General features: G+C 36.8%; 1 protein-coding gene across 1 annotated transcript in view; it reads right to left on the bottom strand.

The window, feature by feature from the left end:
* The window catches only part of LOC117242932 (cadherin-87A), a 539,676-nt gene that overhangs the window by 472,289 nt on the left and 52,537 nt on the right, over positions 1–14,850 (bottom strand). The gene's annotated exons all lie outside the window — the stretch shown is intronic.

Below are 14,850 nucleotides of genomic sequence, written 5' to 3'. Positions count from 1 at the left end.
ACACCGTACAAAGAGGGCATTTCGTTTAAGAGTTTGTAATTAGATGGTAATCCCGATCTATTTTGCGGCTCTGGTTCTCGTTAATATCGCGTGCGATATCGGCGCGCCGCGATTTTAGATCATGTAACGCTTCTCCAAGTAATTAACGATATTTTAAATAATGTTCGCCGCGCAAAGCGTACTGTATAAGGAACAAAGTTCGGAACGAGTTGAATGTAACTTCTAAAATATCGACTCGGAAATTTCAGCTGTACGGCAGCCATTATTTCCTCGGGTGAAAGGCAAAGGGTAGGAAAAACTTGGTAACTCGTAAGAAACCGCGTAATAGATGTTCGTTATTACGGTTTAATTTACGGGATAGCGTTTCTTTTTTATACCTGTCCCCTTCTTTTTTTTTCACTTAACGGATGGCCACGGAGTAGAAAAAATTGTTTGTTATCTCGCGAGTCGAGATTCGTCGCGCTTTAATTCGCTCTTCATCTTCGGACAAAAAAATCCTCTTAAGCAGATAATATCGAAAGTTTAAGAGATTCGCGAGGACGAAAACGCGTGGACTACAATGGAGGCTGTGGCTTACTTAGCTTTCTTTCTCTTTCTTCCATCTCCTTTGTTTCATCTAACGCCATCTTCTCCTCCTCTCCCTTGTACATAAGCTGATCGTATCTTTCTAATTCCTTTCTCGCTGCAAGTATCCCATTTGCCGAAGCTGATCATTAACGAAAGTCGATTGGTCCATGGAAGTAATCAGGCCGGCAGCGATTTAATTTGTAAATGTTCGAGTACCGAAGCACGCCGTGATAATTATTGGAAAGTAATAATTATTGGAAAAATCGTTAAGAAATGTGTGCGTCAAAAAGTAGCGGAACAGCTACATCAAAATTTAATAAATCAATGATACAAATACATACAATGCTATGCGTGGTGTTACGACTCTGAATCTTCGTCATGATCGAAGGCATATAAATATAGATTTAATTAATAATAATAAAAGTAGGTAATTTAATAATTATTACTCTTGCTAATGCCAAAAAATTGTATGAAACACAAGGAAGACGTAAACAGCACAATACTACTTTGTATTTTTCTTTTTTCTTTTTTAACTGCGACCTTTAGGCCATACGTAGCTTCTAAGATTTTTAGTGACCACGTTAAGAATGATCAGTGTTGTATCATTATTTTTCTTTATTATTTTATTCTATACTATACGTTATTTTTATCATTATGTATTGTTTATACAATTGCAAAATTATATATATGTCGGGTTAACATTAGAATTTACGTAACGATTCTTCGTTTGAATTAGCCATCGTTTTACAAAACAGAGATTATATTTACGCGCATATACAAGACTTCACAAAGTATAATGAATATTGAGTTTAACGAATAATAAGATTAACAAACGATAAGTTTAACTAATGATTAGATTAAAGAATAATAAGTTTAACGAACAATAGGATTAACGAACAATATGTTTTACGAATAATAAGTTTATCGAATAATGAGATTAATGAACGCTACTAACAATGTTCCTGGGTTCAAACGAATCCACGGTCAACGGGACAACTCTTTACTATGCGTAGAATAATTTTAGGCACAAAAATACGATTGCTGAGACGCTCGGTAAACTGCTCGGTGTGTCACTTTCCAAGGCGATCACACGAATAATAATATGATGGAAATCTTTCTCGCTGAACGATTACATTTTGTTTATTATATGCTCGTTGGAAGCATCGAGAAGGTTCCAATCGCCGTTGCTAGGCAGTTTCTGCCAAAAGTTTGATGTATACTCGTTGGAAGCATCGAAAAAGTTCCAAACGCCGTTGCTAGGCAGTTTCTGTCTGGAGTTTGATTGTTAATACAACGTGTCCCATTATATCGACACCTCCAAAGTACAATCCTATGTGGCCAGGCCCGTTCTTGAGGCCATATGCCGCCACAAGCACATTTCTATAGAGAACCATACAACCACTCCACACCTTTGTCAGGCAAAACGTTTATCCCGTGACCGTGGCTACGTTCGGTGACCAGTTGTCACCTCGAGCCCAATTTCGCTATCACAAATCTCGAACAATTACAATCAGATTGAATGACAACAATTGCTTAATTACAGCTATGATAAAATCTAGGCTAAAGCATTAGAGGACTTTCCTAAAATTGCAAAGGGAAGGCTCCGATTTTCCTTTCATCTGCGACATATATATGTCGGGGTTGCGTCGGGAATAGGGTTGTGGGCGTTTGATAAATCTTCATTGGAATTAGCCATCGTTATGGTATAACAAAGGTACGGTTTATTAACACAAGTATGGATACTACAGACTTGACAATCAACCACGGCGATTGGGCACCCGCGACACTAGTGACAATGGCCTTAGGTTCGATAACGAATCCACGGTCAACGGGATGATAGATGTACGTGCTCACAAATCTAAGTCGGACTCTTTGTTAATATTCACTGTTCGTAAGGCGTTACTCTTTTCGACGATGAGATCGCAAGAGAGAACGACTTTCCGTCCCGATAATGCCACAGAGGAAAACTACATGGGGTGTGTCTAAGGACACGAGATCCTCGGATTCGTCGAGGAAAGCCTTCGTTCGGAAGGTGAGGGAAATTGACGTTGCTGCTAATTGGTCAATCTCCATATCGGTGATTAGAAAAGATGCTAGCCGCCCTCGAGGGAAAGCTGCACATGTACTGCAGAAACACATCGACATCTGGCAATCATCTTACTCGAAAAATGGGGTCTGCAAGTGGCGAGCTACGGGACGGAGACCGTTGCAATGTTTATTGTCGAGTGTTACCACTATTTCCTTTTTAAGGAGAGCTATAGAATTACTCCATACTTCTGCCAGACAAGGCGTTCATCCCGTGACCGCGGCCTCGTCCGGCGACTGGCTGTCGCCTAGAGCCCAAGCTCACTATCACAAGTCTCAAACAATTACAATCGAATTGAATAACTACAATTGTTTAATTACAGCTATGGTAGACTCTAGATTACAATGTTGCGGGATTATCAAAAATTTCAAGGCGCCGGTGTTCTTTCACCTCCGACATATATGTAAATTCTATAGAATTCAAACTACCCGCCAACCAATATTTTTTATTTTTGTTTTGTTTTACCAGTCATTTTACTGAATAGATTAGATCACGAGAGAAGAACGGTAATTTAGGACTTGGAAAATCGAGAATCGATTTTCCAGGTAAAATTTGTAGTAGATTTGTTATTAACTGTTGTTGTATTTACTTTAATTATTTCCAAAATAAACTCAATTTTCCTAAGGATTTACATTATTACATATATGTGGGATGGTGTGACGTTAGCGAAAGACGTGGCTGATTGTTTATAAACGTTGTTAAGATATGTTAATGTTGTCAAGGAGTGTTGTGAGCGTTACCAAGGTTTGTTACAGTAATGGTAATGCTGTCAGAGTTGAATTAATCGTGAGAGAAGTTCATCGTGTTGCTGTGACGTAGAAATAGTGTTAAGCGAATTCGTGAAGTGCGATATTATATTCAATTTTGTGAGAGTGTTACAATATTGTGTTTATCATACTGTGTTTCAATATTGTGTTTATATACATATATATGTATATAATTTTGTAATTTTATAATTCCTGACTGAACGTCGTATTTGTTCAATAAGAATTTGAACGAGAATCAAACGTGTAAATAATTCAAAATACGATTCAAGCGATGCTTCAGTGCATCACATCTTCTTAACCTCTAGCAATAGATGTAACGTTCCGAAATAAAAAATATCGCAAAATTTGATCGCCTGCGCACGTAGATAGTCAGGTAGCGAAAACAACGCTATGACAAATTTCTTGTGGAAGCGTGATAAGAAAACTTCAGGTGCATTTCTAACGTAACATTTTCTCGGATACAGTAGGCGACAGAAGAAAAGGAGAAATGATATCGCTGAAACTTCATACGCTGCTTGTTTCAAACTTTATATACGTGTCATTAGTTACGAAACTCCGAAAATGTAAAAGGTCACCAACAAAGTAAAAAACTATTAGGTACAGTAGAAAGTTCTCTCGTGCTAACCGTACGTTACATCTACGACGGTGACAAGAAACAGCGCTTTGGCACGCTTCGCGCGAAAACTTACGCGCCTCCTATCATCCTCGAGCGAAAAAATCATGCGAACGATGCTTTCACGTCGGAAACACCGTAGAAACTTTCAACATTCATAAAAAAGAAGATGACCTGCCTGTCTCTTATTTTTTTAAAAACAGTCGGACATAAATTAATTCGTCGATAAAACATTGAATGAAGAAAAGCTAGACACGTACGTTACTGCACAAAATTCTGCGAGAATTTCGTCACGAATTACAAGATGACCATTATCTTTTCCAGCAATGGTATCCAAAGTCCAGTAATTCTAATTTCTGAAATAATTCACAGTAAGTCCGTATAATAAGTTCCAATAAATTTTACGCGGGGCTGTTTCTCTGTACGACAGAGTTTGACGCGAGTTACACGCAAATGATACAGCACTGCAATGTATGACGGATAATGCTGTTCTCTACGCAAGCACATTGGAACGAAGTGTTTGATAACTAAATTATAATTTTTTCTAAAGACTTGAACTTAAATAATTTATTTTAATAATTAATAATACAATTGAGTGTGATATATTTTAAAGCACGGTACGACACATAGACCCACGTCACAATTTTCACACTCATAGCGCGATAGTTGTTACGACCGTTCGCGGAGAGACGCGGTCGCTAGGAAAAGGCGTCAGCGAGAGGCGTAAATTCTCGCTACGATTATGTTAATCGACGCCGCGAAATAGTCGTTCCCCTATTTCGGTTAAGGTAACAGAGGTGGTTTAATGAATGTATTAACAGGTTAACATAGAATAATATATTTTACAATAAGATGATGAATATGTTACAGAAATTTGACTCGACTTTGCGATATCTCTAGATAAATTCGTTTGCTCGTCAGATTTGTCGAAGTGTCACGTTAGACTCGTCAGAAGGAACTGATCGCCCTTCGATTATTCCTTTGTCTCATTTGGAAGACGACTCCCACTATGCTCGGGTCACGCCACCGCTCGCGCCTATGATCACGTATGCCTCTTCGTGTGTGAAAAACGTAACGGTCAAAAATCGACGTTTCTAGAGCTCGCTGCTTGGCGACAACTATGTTCTTGTCACGACCGGCATACTTCAAATCCGACGGACTGACGATAGAGATAAAGATGTGGCGGCACTCGGTGACAATGTATATCGCTGAAGTGCCTAATGAACCATCAACATCCCAACGGTCCTTCCACCGAAGGTTCTAGAAGAAAGAGCACGTGGCAACGATCGCGGATGCCTAGCAAATGCATGGACGGTGGGGATGTTGAGGGATGACAAAAGAAAGTAATCGGATCCGATCGAAAGTAAAATCATAAGAGTCAGTCTTAGAAAGTCACGCCTAGAGTTCGAAAGTAGATTGTAAAGTGTATTGATGTTAGAAAAAAAATAAAGTTTTCTTTTTTTATTTCTTACCTCAAATTCCTTTTTTATTTTGTTATTTTACGTGACACTCTCGTCGATATATTGTACATGATCCGGCGGGCAGATAAGACGGTCTGCCTGCGACGCTGTAGGACCGCGAGCAACGGTTAGAAAATACAGCCTGTGGTAAGCCTCGTGGCGTAACAATAGTGTTTTTCAAATTGCTCTTCGTTTTCTATTTTCAAGCGACATTTTGAGCTTGGAGATTCTAAAAAAGTATAAGGATACGGATCGGCATGTTAAAAAGAGCATCTAACGATGGTCTATTTATATTAACGAAAAACAGCAATTGATACCTGACACTGGCGTATCAAAAACAAAGACTATATATTCTGTCTGTATATTGTTAACATTTTGACCGCCACGTTGGTCATTTGAATATAATCGATAAATAGAAGATATTTTGAAATAAAAAATGCACCATTGAACAATTAAACATTTTTATTAGAACATCAATAAAAAAAAAATGAGAACAAATCTTGCATGTAACGGCGCATTGTGTTAAAAACACTGTGACATCCTGGGCGAAACGTGTAATTTTGACGTGGCAGTCAAAGTGTTAACATTGTTATAAAACCTTGCTAGGACAAAAATAGTATGAAACAAGACAAATGAAAAAGATCATTTAATTCAAACGGTGAGCGAAAGAGTTGGTAGAGCAAGCCACTATAGTGGCGCGTCGTGATATAAGACGACATCCGCGAAAGCCACTATAGTGGCCCATCGTATCTAAGAGTTTAAGCGAGTATGGTATTGCAGGTTTTTACAAATAGCTACAGAAAGTACAGTGGCTTGCGAAAGTATTTGAACACTTTGTATCCTATGCGTCATGATATTGGTTCTTCGGCAGCAATCGTATAGCTGTTGCACTAGCACATTGCGCCAACGTTTCCTCGACATTGCAGTTTACTTCCGGAGACCTGTTTCAGGTGCAAGTGCAAAGTGCAAGTGCAACAGCTAAACGATTGCTGCCGAAGAACCAATATCGTGACATCTTACTGCCGTGAAAGTTTCCAAACTATATTGGATACGCTGCACCGAATGTTTTGGAATTTTATCAGCGGTACAATGAAACACGATTGTCACGGCTACATTGATAACACTTGATATACATACAAATTACGTAAGTAGAAAGATATTTGTTACGAGCATATATTTACTAGCAAATTAGTATAAGTGCTTACACTAATTTCAAACGTATATGTGACAAACGTAGTAAATGTAAAATGTTTATACAGGGTGGTTGGTAACTGGTGGTACAAGCGGAAAGGAGGTGATTCTACGCGAAAAAAGAAGTCGAAAATATAGAATAACAATTTTTCGTTTGAGGCTTTGTTTTCGAGAAAATCGACTTTGAATTTTCGCTCGGTACGCGTGCGGTACGTTATAATGGATCTCACTGTAAATCGTTGTCTTGATGAAAAAATTTAAAAAAGAAGATCAAAAAAAAAATTTTATTCTATATTTTCGACTTCTTTTTTCGCGCAGAATCACCCCCTTTCCGCTTGTACCACCGGTTACCAGCCACCCTGTATAAAGTAAGATTTGTGAAGGATGTTTGGTCCTGTGGTTTAAATGACAAGATAACTCGATGTCGAAAGCGTCAAATGTATTTAAAAATAATTAATACATACAGAAAATATTCGCTAAGATGCTCGGTACTAACTGATTCGCTAAAGACTGTATTGATCGCTAATAAAATCGTTCGAGACTGAGACTGAAAAACTGGTCACCTTACGATCGCGTTCGTTTATTTATACTAGTCGGGGGAGTACCGGAAAATTTTAATTCATCTTTGACGGTTGCACGTAGTTGCGACATTGTTTTGCCTGGAGTTTATTTATTATTACATTATGTATATCCTATCGATGTTGATACTCCGAGGCAAAACAACAACATGATTCGAATTGTCTTTTAGCTCATGTGCTGCTACAGATTCATTGGATGTTAAGATTTATTATATACATATGTAATTATTAGGTTGTCCGAAAAGTCTTTTTTGTTTTATAAAGAAATAATAGACGCACAATTTTTTTATTTTATATTAGTGTATTGAATTATGCACAAGCATAATAATAGAAATATAACGAAATGGATCATACCTAATTCAATAAAATAATATAAAACAGAAATTGTTGTTCATCTATTATCACCTTATGAAACGAAAGAAACTTTCCGGACAACCTATTATTAGTACAAATAGTTATATTAATATAGTTATTATATATATACGAACAAAAAAGACAAATTTCATAACGTGGAATTTTCAAATTGTTCGTCTTGGTTTCTCGCGTGGTCATCAAATTGCCCGAGATACGACGCACGGAAAATACAAATTGGAGCCGCTCGTCGAAAACGTTTGGAGGCCAAGAAAATTCACGATTCGTTAACGTTTATTAGGAAAACGGAATTACTCGATAAATGAGTATAACGTAACGATATTCTTAACGAGATCGTGGTCGATGCGACATTAAACATCAGTTAAAAATAAAACGAAGAGAGGAGCGAAACGCGTTCTCCTTCCTCGCAGTCTTCTATCTCCCAGCGATATTATTTCGACCAAGAGCAAGAGATTAAATTTGCTTTTCACTTTCGTCGAATTAAAATCCATTCTTATAAGCGCCGCCTCGTAACTCCGGCGCGACGTTTAACTTAGGCGACGCAAAACAGGGAATCGTAACTTTTGATTAAGACGTCCGACGAATTAAGTCTTTCGCGGCGAGAGAAGCGAACGAACGAGCGAAAGGACGAACGAACAGGCGGGCCAAGAGCCGCGGATAAAAGGAAGTGGCGCACAGCGATAAAGAAAAAAGAATTACGTTCCTTCCACGTTGGTGGAGTAGAAGGATACGAATACAGAGCGAGAGGAATGAAACTTGAGAAACTTCATCTCTGTCTCTCCGCCGATGGAAATTGCTTCTGTCGCGAAAGTCACAGGGAAAACCGGTTTCCTCCGTTCGCGCATTCTACGCTCGCTATTCGCTACTATACGGGCCGACTTTCTGACCGTGCGATTGAAACCTGCGCTGCGCGAATCACGTCCCTCCCTTTCCTTGCTACCAAAACCGAACTACCTCTGCGTGTTCGTGTTTTGCGTATTCCATCAGTTCGATAACGTTCGGAACATTCTCCGCAATGGAATTATTTTTCGTCGGCCGACCGGATTAAATTTTGCGGAAAAGTAAGACGAGCGGGACGAATCGGTGAAATTGTAGATTTCGAGGTAGTCGAATGAATCGAAGATTTCTTGTAGACGACACTGCAAGTACAGGAATTCAAAAGTGTTGTTTTTTTATCGTATGATGTGCCGCGTGCCAATGGAAACAGAACTTGAGAGCGATGTCCACTTGTAAGTAATTATTAACACTGTTCGAAGATACTAAATATCAACAATTTTATAACACTGGGAACGTTATACAATATACTTTTTTGTGACAAAAATAAAAACAACGTCTTGGATAAATATACATTCTTTGGTCTTATAGAAATTATTTGGGGACAAATACAAAATTTTAATGAATAGCATATTCAATAAAAAAGTATTTTATATAAATTTTTATATAATTTTATGTAACTCTGCAACTAAGAGGTAGCACATACAGGCTCTTCGACAAATACAATTCTTTCTCTGATGAATTCACATTAGAAAATTTTGTGACGCGTTTGGATTATTTTGAGCGCTTAAAATCTTATCTTACACACGATCAACGAATCAAATCAAACTTTGAAAATAATTTCAAGTCAAACAAGCTTCATCTTTGTGCTAAAAAGTTTGCTGTTTGGTACTTACAGTGTTGTCTACGAAAAGTCTTCAGTTATACATGTGTTAGATTATTTGATATGGAATCATCTGATAATTAGATTTGTGAAAAATAATCAATTTAAAATAATTTTAAAATTGTCGAAACTAATCTCTTCAAAATATCAATGAACCCTTCTCGTAACTTGATTTCCTCGAATTTTTTTTCTCGATCTCTACTTCTTTCTGTTACTCTGTTAATAAACGTGATTTAATGATAAAACGATGATTCATAGCGATTAACATCGATGACAATAACGCATAAAATTTGGCAAATTATTTTCGCGTAATATATTTTATTACCTTTTTTACGAAATATTTAGAAATAAGATTCGACGATAGACTATAGAATTCAGTTCAACGCCAGCAGTGAAAGCGATTACTGTTGAAGACATTCCGACATGTGCCACCAGAGAACCGAAGAAAGTGTCGGTGAGAATAGATTGATTGATTACGGCGATAAGAAATATGCAGGAATAAAGAACAATCGCTTTGCAAGGGAAACGAATGATTTGATGTGTATCCATTATTTTCTAATTTTGCATAAAATATCTCTAAAGAAAGTCTGTGACTGTATCGGTGTAATATATCCCTGGGACACATGAAGCGAATAGGAATTTCCATTTTAGTCATTTCTAAGAAAAGAAGAATCATGCAATTGCAATAACCTTATCACAATATAACAAATTCATAGCGAAATCTTCTCTATCTCATCAACTGTGATAGAATTTATTTTCTTATATAATTTAAATTTGCCACTACTTATCGCCTTTTTTTTAGATTTTCTAGCATGAATCGCGTTATAACGATTAGCGTATAACATGGAAGAGAAACTGAATAACGTTGTTTCGACTTACCGCCACCAATCTGATTTCGAATATTTGTTGAATACGCTCTTAAATATCGCTAAAGTCCATTACTTACCTGAAACAAAAATATTCAACGGATTATTATTATTATTGTGAATTATTATATTATTATTACGTATTATTATTATGAAAGCATTTATCAAGAAAAAAGCATAAATATAATTTACAATATACTCTACTAAACTAATTTACTAAATAATAAAAGTAGATATTAGCACATACACGATCAACTGAATTGCGTTTAATTAATTGTCAACTAACGTGTTAAAAACACGCGTACGAAGTAATTGAGCGCTATTAAATAATTAAAGTGTAATATACGAGAGAATACTTGTAGGAAATAGTTACGGAGAATACGTTAATTTATTGTCGTGACAACATTATTAAAAGAATATTTTTCGTGTGCAAAATGTTCTTGTACTTTCGCGTATACATGCTTATGAATAATGGAAAACACGAGAAAGAAGAAATTATGCGTTTCAAGGCGTCGAAGAAAACGATCATGTGTCACGGTCTCTCGAGTGAGTCAAGCAATGCCTAAACACATTTACAACAGCAATTTAACGTCGCCTTGTTCACTAATTAATGACGTAATGATGTAGTTTTCGTACGACGCGTGTTATACTTATCAAGAAATAATATCTTGAAACATGCTTCCTACAAATATTATATCTCTGATGCAACGAATCAAAAGTAAAGTCAAAGAGAATGTTGTCAATAGGAAGAAGAATATAAACATTTTCGTAAGGTTTACTGAAGCAATTTTCGAATATAAGATGTTTATACACGGGATGAATGGCTTCTAACATTTCTTAACCATAATCTCGTACGATTAAAACACTTTCGTACAGTCCCACAGAAAGTATCGACTAGAAAATATCAACATTGTTTCCGTTGTTCATTTATTATTAATAAATAATCGTAGATCTTTATACACTAATGGGAAAATTGAAGACACAGAAATGCACAGAATGCACACAATATGCAGAAATACATAAAATGTTCAAAGTAAAGAACCTTCTACGATATTCAATAGATAAAACATTTTTCTATCGAAGCTCCATTTTGTGGATTACACGAACAAAAATACGAATTTGCATAAATATCCGCGGTCTAGCTATTAATAAAAATAGTACGTTACCGCTCAACACGAGCAAATTTCAAAAAATAATATAAGCTCTTCTTTAGGTATTAATAATTGCTCGTTTAACTGCTTACGTATTTTCGATTTTAATAAAACGTACACTTTCCTCTAGCCACTGTATATACTTGCGCAATTACACTACATCAGTTTATTGGAAAACCTATAGCAGAGAAGATAAGTTTAAGACGACTAGCTTTCCGATGGATTATCGCACCATATTACAGATAGTAAATAACCGATAATTCGATGTTGTGCTTACAATTACATGTACACTCACACTCGATTTACGAACGGCCACGAGACTTTCGAAACTCGAACGATACTTGAGAAGATGAATATGAAACGATTCGATGTTGAATTTGTTGCGGATATTAATTTGAGACGAACATTCAAACACGGTGGTGCTACGAATTAATCGAACGATAATAAGTCTATTTAACAGGAGATATTCAATTTATAATAACAGTTGGGAAATTTAAATGAAAATCCTGAATACAGTCAGCAGTCTACGCTCGGAAGACAGAAAAATTGTTGCGTCGCTACGCAAGAAGAGACAAACATTTGGCGAAATATAACAAACATTATTAGAACATCCGAAACAGCTTGTAAGCAGGTACATTATCTATAAATTTAGAAAAAATGGATGGAGGAAGAAGAAAGATGGACCAGCGCATCCACTGCTTATCCGAAAAGGATCATTTTCGAATTGCTATTGATTGTTAAAACGAAATCTGCGTTACGAATGATCTGAATATTTGCGTGAGAATCGTTCAGAAGTATTTTCGTGATTTTAGTCTCGAAGGAGCTTCCAAAGAATCTAATATTCAGTCGTAAAAATCGGTAACCAGAAATTGCTTCTGCTTCCGCAAGCACACAGGCACTAGACAGTACAAGTACGGACAGTACATTTTAATGGAGTGTTGTTTTTTGATGATTTAAAATTTAATAGGCTGTAACAGAGTGGAATTCCATAGCGAAGGATCGCGGATTGTTGGTTGTTTATTACCTATAATATAGCGCGATAATTTATCAAAGAGGCAGTCGTTTTAAACTGTGGCGGCAACCGACGACGGAACTTTCTGACGGCTTCGCGACACAAAACGCTATACCATCAAAGCGTAAGGCCGACATGCCTAATGTGTCATCGATATCCGTGCGGTTCTTCCGCCGAATATTCGGAAGAATGCATACGCGGCAACGGTTGCGGACGTCCAACAAACGCGTGCGTAGTGAGAATATCGAGGAGCAACAAAGAGAAGAATCCGTTTGGTTTTGAACAAAAAGATTCCGTTTCGAACAGCGAAGTGCGAAGGGTCTAGCGAAACAGCGAAGTGCGAAGGGTCTAGCGTAACAGCGAAGCAAACACATTCGAGAAGCGTAATCGTTGATCGTTGATCATTGATCGTTGACTGTTGATTGTTGGCTGTTAATTGTTAAATAAACTTTTTTGTTGAATATCGAGAGTATTTCTTGGGCACCTACAACCAACACCACCTTAAAACTTTTGTCCGCTACTGTACATACATTACATATGTATGACAGTTGATCCATCTCGTGAAAAGACTTAACTCGAGCAAGCATCAAGTTTTATTCCGTAGAGTCAAGAATCAACGCTTTCGTGCATGTAGTATCGACCGCATTTTATAGGATCTGCGGATTCTGTCGGGATTTTCTTTAATCTCCGTTTACGTGCAGGATTACCAAAACATGCAAGTACGGCTACATCCGATTTCTGCGGTCCTCTGAGCGAATTCAGATGCTATGAATGCAAGAAATCAGAAATAGTTGTAAAACATTACTGCATTTTTATACATATTTTCCGAAGCTCTACGAAAGAAATTTCAGTAAATTTTATCCTTTAATAATTTCGAAATATCAATTGTTCGTTGTAAAAGTATTTTTCTTTTTTATTTATGTTCCTGTGATAAAAAATATAGTTAATTTTTAATATAGAGATACGTAATCATTGCGAGATATTAAAATAATTATTACTTTGAATATAGTTAACTTTTAATATAGAAATACGTAATCATTGTGAGATATTAAAATAATTATTACTTTGAATATAGTTAATTTTTAATATAGAAATACGTAATCATTGCGAGATATTAAAATAATTATTACTTTGGATATAGTTAATTTTTAATATAGAAATACGTAATCATTGCGAGATATTAAAATAATTATTACTTTGAATATAATTAATTTTTAATATAGAAATACGTAATCATTGTAAGATATTAAAATAATTATTACTTTGCATATAGTTAATTTTTAAAATAGAGATACGGAATCATTGTGAGATATTAAAATAATTATTATTTTGTATCACTATAAGTACAACAAGGATCGTTGTTTAAAGTCTTCATTTGTACGAGGGCAGAATACGAAACGGACACGATCGATGCCATTAACTTTAGCTTCATTAACCGACGCTGCATTTGACTTTAATGTACACACTACATTAACTACTTAGGCGATAAAAGCGAATTACCAGCATGGAACTGAACACAAAATATTTGCGTATATAATATCGCTCTTTACTACAGAAATTCTTTCGTATTATAGACATGTTCTAGCGAAAATTGAAATCTCAGACAGAGATTAAATGCCAAACATATACCACAAGTAAATTCCAACATAAACTCCAAAAAATTATACTTCAAACGATACCATAATTCCAAATGAAATATTTGACATAATCATTTTCAATATTATCCAATTCCAAAGTTAGTTTACGAGTGGTTTCTCAGCGATTCGTTTAGCAGAAAGAACAATCTTCCATGTGAGTTCCTCTCCTTTCATTACCTTCGTAAAAATAAGAATTTCTAGAAACATTCGCAGTTTACGCGTCATGCGAAGACGAGAGTATTGCTACGAATACGAAACAAAGTACGAACAAACTGGCATCCAGGAGGACGCGATGACAGCACAAACAGATCGTAGAAGGGAAAATTGACGCAGCGATTCGCGCCACGTGATTCGTCGCGTGCGCGAGTGCCGGTAAAATCACGACCAACGAGACGTTTAACAGACAGCAAACAGTTTAGCAAGATCTTGCTTCCATCTTCGCGTACAGAGGAACGATTACAAGCTGGATTAGCGAAACACGGTGACAAGGTTGCGTTACGTCGCTCCTCGGGATGGGTCAGGAAATTTGTCTTTCAGGGTAAGTGCGGGACTTAAGGTTGAGCTCGCAGGGTTATGTACATACTCGTAACGGTACAGTAGGAAAATCCAGCCGGGAAATCCAGCCAGGTTCAAATTTCATCGAGTTATCTGGACATTCGAGAGAATTAAAGGATCGCGCGCTGTATGAAAAGGTGGAGGGGATAGGCTGGATCGTGAAAAAATTCTCGATATCTTCCTAAGCCCCTACTTACGCTCGTCTCATCACGAAGGATTAAAACTTCCACGACTTTCCACGTCATCCTTGTATTCGCAAACTTTCCAACTGGGATTAGTCAAAAACTCCGAGGCACAAACGCGAATCCCTTTCACGCCATAGCCAGGAACTTACGAGT

Source organism: Bombus vosnesenskii, unplaced genomic scaffold, assembly GCF_011952255.1.
Source record: "Bombus vosnesenskii isolate JDL3184/JDL3185 unplaced genomic scaffold, Bvos_JDL3184-5_v1.1 scf7180000016281, whole genome shotgun sequence".
NCBI lineage: Eukaryota > Metazoa > Arthropoda > Insecta > Hymenoptera > Apidae > Bombus > Bombus vosnesenskii.
The sequence above is the reverse complement of the archived record's forward strand: the minus strand, read 5'-3'. Positions and strand labels throughout refer to the sequence as shown.